The 8,838-nt window shown below is 26.3% G+C and overlaps 1 protein-coding gene across 2 annotated transcripts in view; it reads right to left on the bottom strand.

Moving 5' to 3' along the window:
* Positions 1 to 8,780, bottom strand: part of LOC107456970 (major facilitator superfamily domain-containing protein 6) — a 26,144-nt gene extending 17,364 nt beyond the window's left edge. The window contains exons 1-2 of one of the 2 annotated variants that reach the window (XM_043044828.2): positions 8,273 to 8,408; positions 5,076 to 5,163 (exon numbers count right to left, since the gene is read on the bottom strand). The gene's annotated coding sequence lies outside the window, so the exon portion shown is untranslated. Of the gene's footprint in view, positions 1 to 5,075; positions 5,164 to 8,272 lie in introns of both variants that reach the window. The other variant, XM_016074981.3, reaches the window with a different exon arrangement.
* Between the last annotated feature and the right edge of the window lie 58 nt (positions 8,781 to 8,838).

Raw genomic sequence — 8,838 nt, 5'->3', positions numbered from 1 at the left:
TGTTTACATTTTATTTATCGTTTTTTGAATTTGCTATTTAATAAAATATTTGTTATCTAAGGTTGCTTACTTTAATTTTAGTTTATCACTTCTAACAATCACACTTCCACAGGAAAAAAATACAAATTATAATCATGCTTTTGATATGTTTTTTTTTACTATCTAAACCTTGTTTGAAGACTGCATTTGATTTTCTAAATTTTTTTAAGCTCATTTTATGTCATTGTTTATAAACAATTTCTATTTTATTTCGTATGCTCTAGTTCTAATAACATGCAAAACATAATCATTAAAATCCAAAATAATCATCTACTAAAAATGTAAGTATCATATTATAAAAATTAGACCCCTTTCTTAGTTTTATGTCAAAACTATAATAATAATAAATGTGTAAAATCCCTTTAAAAATATATTTCTTTGTTTTTAATCCATACATTTTATAACAAAAAGTTAGATAAAATTTTCCAATTTATAAAATAAAACTGATATTTAATGCTTAAAAATATATTTTTTTTCATTCACACAACAGTTATTTTTGTTAGAATTGATTTATTGTTAATCATTTCTGAAAACAAATAAATATATTAAGCATTTTTACACAATTTAAGAACATTTAATCTAGACAAAAAAAATAATAATAATAAATAGTAGAAAGTAAAAAATTAGTAGAAGAGTAACGAAAAAGTGTCGAGAAACAGAAGGAAAAAAAAAACCCCGTCATTGTCAGAAGTGATCAGCGAATCTGGGCCTAACTGTTTGAGTCATCGTTTTGCGTCCTTCGGCTTTCTTCCATCTAGGAGGTATTGTTCAAACCCATGTATATATTCTTGAAGAGAAAATTGAAGTTAAATTGGAGGGAAAAAATGCATTAGCGGCTCGTTTTTATCTTTGCAAAATTTACATTAAAGCGAAATAACGTTTATAGATATTCTGAAAATTTGTGAGAATGGCACACAATTTCGGCCAGATTTCCAACTTTATAGGATCCGAAATATTTTGGAACAAAATTCAAAAATAACTATCTTCGTAAAAAAAAAAAAAAGAAGAAGAAAGAAAGAACTAGCTCAAAATGTGTATTTCTAAAAGTAGACATAGCTCGAAATACAAAATTAAAAAATAATTACGTAAGGAAGAAAATTGTGATTTTATTATTGCAATCACTGGTTACCGATTGGTCAAATGTTTCTTCTTCTTCCTTAATAGACTTTCATAAACAAAAATTGTCATTAGTTGCAAAAACTACATCAATTGATTTGTCCTCTGTTTTCAATTTCAGTCAATATACTACATTTACTACATTTATTAAGACGTCACAAAATTCTTTTCCTTCAGTATTTATATTTATATCATATAAAATCACAGCAAAGATAGTAATTATAAATAAGTAAATAACAAAATGAATATTTAAATAATTTTTATTAATGCTTATGTTAACCTGATTTTTTATGACTATTCTATTTTTGGCAATTCTTTTTTTGAGATTATGGTTTTGAAGTTGATCGAAGTTGTTCAGTTCCTTTTAAAGTTTTAACTTCAGACAATGTTTAAAAAATTAAAGTAGTGAAAAAAAGAATTCTAAAAAAATTATCAAACAGCAGCTGTCGCCATAGCAACGCATGAAATGACGACGCGGGCGTACTGTTTACTATTTCTCTTGAACACAGTCGAAAAGTGTGACGAGGTCTAAAAAATAGCACGCCATCAAACCCAAAACAACACTCATTTTGCCAATGGGTAATAATAAAAACGAAAAATAAATAAAAAGAATTGTTCTAAACTCGCTTCTATGAACAAAAACGGTTACTGCAAATGTATGTTTTTTTTTCCTTCTAAATTTTAACTTGTATATTTCAATGAAACACAATGTTATGTTGCTAATTTTATCGACAACAGTATGAAGCCATCTAGAATTTTATCTTAAATTGTAATATTGAACATTTTTGCATATACAAAATTGCGAACCTTTAAAGAGCGACATTTGATTACATACATGTCACTGCACGTTCTGAAGATAAATATTAATATTTTTCAGGGTGTTACAGCTACAAGGTTGTGAAGTTCTTCAATTTTTTCACCATTTTGAATTATGTAATTTGAAGTGACAAAATACAAATTTTTGAAAAATGGAGATTTAAAAGAACGACTTGAAAACGAAAATTCGAAATTCATACAGTTTTATAGCTCAGAAAGTATTCGACCGATTTGAAAGTGCATGTTAAAAATGATGTAAAATTATGTATGCCTTACATTTCAAAACTTATTCGGCTGTTATTGAATTTAATAATTAGTACTTATTAAAAATTTCTGTTTACCTGGATTTATCTTTGTGTAACACATAAGTAATCAAAAAATTTATGTATGTTGCAAATACATAAGTTTTTTGATTTACTTAAAAGGTTAATATTCGAAATAAGCAAAGTGTGAAATTAAGAGAACTAAAGGTTTGGCCCCTCTCTTGACCAAACTATAGGGACAATATTTTCTAGATAACGGCTATACCTCCTTCAACATACTTCGATGGTCAAAAAACGAACGGTCGGGGAAAAAAGTAATTTACTGTCCATGTAATCATTTATTTACTTAGAAAACATCAACGTTAAAAAATGTAAAACTGTTGAAATTTTAAAAAACTCAATAAAAAAAAATTTGATAATAGAATATGTCGATAGTTTTAAAAACTACGTTTTTCAAGTGAACTTAAAAACAAAAAGCGTATCACTTTCATAAGACGAGGTAAGGGAATTAACGGAAATGGTATGCCCTTCATTTTACGTTTTAGCCGTGACAAGAATAGCATTGCTTTCTCCGTTTTAGTTCATTTGAAAAACGCAGTTTTAATTTTTAATTTATTTAAATTTATTTTTATCTTATATTTCTTAGCTTGTTTAAAACGAAATATAAAATGAGGCTAAATTTTACTCAATTAATACTTTTTACCAAAATTACGTTCCTCCTGAAAGACTTATTACTATTTTTCCATTTATTTTGCTTTTTAGTAAAAAAAAAATTCTATTTCAGTTACCATTGGTTTTAAATTTTTTGGTTTTATATCCATACGTTTTAAAAACAATCAACAAAATAAACACATAGTTTTAGAAAAAAAACTAATTTGATGACGTAGTCCTTCTATGCTACAACGTTCATGCTGATCATTGAGTTGATCTGACATAACGAATGAAAAATAATTAAATAAAGAACATTCAAAACTCCTTTTTTTAATCAGAAAGAAAACTATAAGCTATCAAATATCACTGATGTTTTCTTTAGAATATTTGATAAAACAGAATCATCTCTACTTTTATCAATTCCTAGTTCTGAACCATTGATAAAATTTTATTTTCCAAACGTTTCTACCGCATGATCTAATTGAACTTTTAGGGTGATTTTTAGGATCTAAAATTTAATCAGGATAAAATTGCTACATACATCTTTTGTGCGAATTTCGGGACTGTTTTTCATTTTATTATTATAGATATCAGCGAATAGAAATTAACGCTTTTTCTTCCTTATATATTTTTTACAAAAAATTTACAACTTATTATTTCACCGAAACTCCTCAACTTATTTATTTCAAATTTAGGATTTGAAGCATTAAGTAGTTAAACATAATTTTTATCATTTGCAACTTATATTGTTTTTTATTTATCAGTACTTAATAATTTAAAAAGCAGCAAATAATTAGTGAGTGTCCTAAATATTTTGAGAATTAAATTTCTTGAATTCATCAAATGGGTATGATAAACCATGCAACGTGGACTTTTAACGCAGTAACATGTGTAATATCAGTAATTTAGGAAACATAAAATTTTTAATTTTAATTTAATATGGCTGACAAAAAATTTGTAATTTAATTATTTAATAAATTCACTTGAGCGTAAAAATCAAAAGGTTGTATAAATTCATTTTTTTAAATTTATCAAATTACTAATAAAAAAAATGTTGCTGGAAAACAAAAATACTTGTTTAATTTCCTGATGAAACTTGGGGTGCTTCTATGTAATCATCGCTGATGAAACGATAAAACAAATGTAGATGTTTTCAGTCATCTTCCTCACACATTTCGACAGTATTAATATATTTTCTTTTTTAGAATATAAATTTACATTGGGCATACTTTTTTGCCAAATACTTAAAAAAAATACCTAGCAAGGTTAGGGAAAACGAAACACTGCAACATCATTTTCATCTCTATTGGGGAAAAAGATTCATCACTTGATATTGATGGGATAATTGTTTTTATTTAATGCCCGTATCAATTTTTTAATTAATCAAAATCTATTAATTAATCTAATTAATCGATTTAATCAAAATTATCAACAACAAAAATTAATTTTAAAAAAATTAATTATTAATCAAAAATTAATAAAAATTAAATAAAAATTATTAATCAAAAAAATTTAAATCAAAAAATTTAATTAATTTTAAAAAATTTCATTAATAAATAAAATAAAGCATGTATTTTTATTGCAATTAATGCAAACACATCGAAAAGTTCTTTAAAAACAATTCTGTGCAAATCATTCTGACAAGACTTTTATTTTTAAACCTGATCAGAGAAACAGCCTGTAACTCAGCCCTAAGTTTCATCGAATCTAGGTAGTGTTCATTCGAGATTTTATCAACTCTTGATAATGCCTAAGATAGACTTAAGTTAATGTTCGATGGAGATTTCATCGAATGGTGATATTTTGTTTTTATGACATAGCAAGATTTGATCAATTCGAATATGTTCATATTTCAGATGCCATCCTTAAATCTATTTAAAACGTTTACTGCTGATCTCGGGCCAGAGCGTATATATAGCAGCAGCTAGGAAATAAAACACAATCATTTAAAAAGTAGAAAAAAATTTATTTTTATTATAATAATAAAATGAAAACTACAAATGTTAGCATGCATATAATTAAAAAAAAATAATATATAGATTAATTAAAAAAATTCATCTTAAACATATAAAACAAGTTTTTATAAATAATAAGAGAAAGAAATTTAAAATTAAGACACAGAAAAAAATCTGTGAAGACAAAGAGCCAATAAAAACATGATTCATCACAAATAAAATCTAGAAAAATTACTTTTATAAAGTATTTCTCAGTGTAATTGCAGCTGAAGTTTCCTTTTTTGTTAATTAAGTCCTTATTAGTAATAGGCCTTGATACATAACTAGGAAAGAAATTCCAATTCAAAATAAGAAACTTATATTGAATCAATATAAAATAAGTAAGCAATTTAGTATATATAGTGTTCCATAATAAACATCGTTGTTATATATTTTTAGAGTCCTTGTTGGAAAAAAGAATTAAAAAAGCATGCACACTGGAGGTTGCAAATTAATATCTAAGTAATGAAGAAGCAAAAACACTATTAAAATCTCATAATCACTAGCGAGGAAGGTAGAGTAAAATTCACCAAAACAAATTTAATTGCTTGCTGAAATTTGGGCACTCTTCTAATAATTATTGTTGACTCTTTTTTGTTCTACTTTGCAATCTGACAGATTTTGTTGTTTTTAATAATGCCAGACCTGGCAGTGATGTGTTAGAAAAAAAGATTTAGTTAAAGAAGACTGTGTTAGATTTAGAAGTATTTCTTCCCCAGGGGGCATAACCAAATCTTTCAACAAAAAATACTTTTTAAGCATTTAAAAAATATTTTTAAGCACTATATACATTAACAAAATGCAATTAATTTTCAAAGACTTTACATAAACATATTCTGACAAAGAACTCTTTTCTTGGTTTTATTAGCCATTATAAAATTAGATTTTTTGGTTCGATATCAGAGAGGAGAAAATGAAGCCTGAAATTGAGAATATCTTGCAAAATGCAGCAGAGTTGCGCATGAGAGTGCAATAGTTTCACTGAACCCAGCTCACTAGACGCACATGCAGACCTGCAAGTATTTCATCAAACATGTAAAATGATTGGTGCTTTCATACGCTATGGACCGACGGTACACCGAAATAGATTGTGGTTGAATGAATTGTGAAAACGTTGAATAGAATCAGTAAAAAGCACGCTTTTGCATAATACGAGGAGAAAATCGAAACAGTAAAGAAAAAAATCTCATTTTCGAAAAATTAAGCACTTTTAAAAAACACCAAATAAAAAAAGCACCTTTAAGGGCTTTTAAAAATCGAAAATAAGCACCTTTAAGTATTTTTTAAAAAGGCTATGCACCCTGTTCTCAGTTTTATTAATTTACGACTCTTAATGTCCATACTTCTTTTAGTTTCAATTTTTGCAACCATTTTAAAACTACATACTTAAGACATTTATCATGAAAATCCTATACAAAGAATGGAACATTCATTATTAATTTTATCATAAATGTCTTTGATAAAAATATTCACCGAATTCAATAGCAGATATCTCAAATTTATGTAATGATTTAAGAAAATTATGCATATAATTTACATGTGATGTAGTCAAGCCTATACTCAGAAGGGGGGGAATGAGAGGAATAATTGTACAAGGGCCAGGACTGTTGAGCTCCCACCAAAATTTCTTTCAAAAAATATAGTGTTTATTAATTAGTTTTTTTTTTTAAATCGCAGAGAATTTCTTAATATATTCTATATAAAAACTACAATTTTGTATAAGGGGTCTTCAAAACAAAATAAGAAAATAATACTTTTGGTGCTTAAAAGCCAACACTAAATTTTGTCCTGGGGCCTGTAAAATCTGTGTTCAGTCTCGGATGTAGTTTTTTTTTCTTCCTTTGCTGCACTACAGCTTTTTGTGGGCCAAATACAGACTTACATCAAGGGGTTGTGGGAGAAATCGGGTAGTAACTGGTCTTCACAGGAGAACTGAAGTCATCAAAACGTAGCAGATCCGTGCTATTATTGTACTAAATACTTATTGCTTGTTAAGGTAGGATGAACTAGACTAAATGAGCTGAACTAAAAATAATTTCTGTGACTGCAATGATCGATATATGAGGCTAGTTTAACCCACCGATGACTCTACAGATAAAAAGTTGTATTTTAACTTGCAGTCTTTGCATAACAAAAGTGGTTTTTCAATGTAGTTAAATAGGGAAAGAGTGTAGAGGGGGAAAACATTCTCTCAATTTTGCCCATTTGTTAAACCGTCAGCGGGTTAAAAACAAAAGAACATTAGAGAATGGATATAGTTAAACAAACTTATCAACACAGAAGCAATGAATTAAGTAGTAACAACACACCAAAATGCTAAATTTTCTTCTGGATTAGTAAAATGTAATTTGATGTTTGTACACAAAAAAAANAAAAAAAAAAAAAAAAAAAAAAAAAAAAAAAAAAAAAAAAAAAAAAAAAGACTAATTTCTACACAATCTAAGTACCTAGTCCCACCCCACTCTCCCATATTTATATATATAATTGAAAATTAGAAGGGTACACATATGAAAAGCTAAAGCACTTATTTCATAAAATATTGTTTCACAAATATAACATATAAATGGCATAACAGATAAATATTTAAGATGCACAAAACTCATAATCATTATAGAATGTTTTGTGATACTTGTGACAATGGTAGATCACTTTCTTTGAATTTATTAAATTATTTAATTACTGAAATCTATTTTTTTTTTTTTTTTTTTTTTTTTTTTTTTTTTTTTTTTTTTTTTTTTTTTTTGCTTCCTACCTTTTGGAGATTCTTACAGAAAAAAAAGGCAAGTTGAGACAACAGTATAAAATTATTATTTAAGTTTTTATAGTTTGTTTATTCATTTTTTCAGAGTTTGAATTATAAAACATGAAACAAAACAAATAAAAAATTAGTAGTAAAATAATTTAAATTTTTAATTTATTAGATAAATATTTTAATGCCAAGTAAAATTAAAAAATCTTATTTAAATAGATTAGAAAAACTTTTACTATTTGATGTAAATGATTACATAACCTTTAACTGTTTTCTTTCCAATATGTAATTTATTTATTTTTTAATTAATAGCAAAATAATGCCACAAGAATAAAAGCTTCCAATTCTCTGATAAAAAAATGTATCTTCTATCTGTTGTACTATATAATTGACTATACATTGAATTGCTGGTAGAAACAGAACATGAAGCAGGCAATTAAAATAGGTTTTATAAGTGTGACAATGCTACAAAATTCAGAAGGGAAAAAAATTAGATTAAGTCCATTTCTAAATATTTTTTTTCTTTATAATAGAATATTTATTTATTCTGTAAGCTGCTAAGCAAAAGTAATAACAAAACTAACAAAATTAAAGCAATAATAAAAACATATGTTTATCAAAATAATTATTCTAAAGCTAAAAACCTGAATTTATCATGAAGCGGAGTAGAGGATATCTATATCAATAGAATTTCAAGATCTTCATTAACTGCCAAACATAAAATATAACAGAAAAGTCATTAAAGCACAACTTTCCCATTCTGTTCACATTAAAATAAGTTTCGTTTAAATACTCTTGATAAGCTTTCGTCATTTGATAAATCTCTTTTGAGATTACAAACAGGAAAAATAGTATAAAATACTATATGTATAGTATGAAATACTTAGTAACTAGCTATTAAATTTTTACAAATAAGATAGCGTGTTTAAGTTACTAAAACTAAATAAGTATCAGAAAAAAATTCATTTTCGGAACACGAAAACGAAACTGAACAAAAAAAGTATTCGCTGTCATAGCTTTTGAATGGATAAAATTTAATAGACTCATAGAATTTTCAAGGAATGTAGTATCGCAGCAAATTTTTCATATTAATGAATGTAAAACTGAAAGAACGCTGTGAGCAGAATTAGAAAGTTTTCATTTTGCAATAATAGATTAAAAGGAGGATTTTTACTTTCACTTGTAATCTTTAAATTTCTCAAAAAATGCT

This window comes from Parasteatoda tepidariorum, chromosome 5, assembly GCF_043381705.1.
Source record: "Parasteatoda tepidariorum isolate YZ-2023 chromosome 5, CAS_Ptep_4.0, whole genome shotgun sequence".
Lineage (NCBI taxonomy): Eukaryota > Metazoa > Arthropoda > Arachnida > Araneae > Theridiidae > Parasteatoda > Parasteatoda tepidariorum.
Note: the sequence above shows the minus strand (reverse complement) of the source record. Positions and strands in the feature narration are given on the sequence as shown.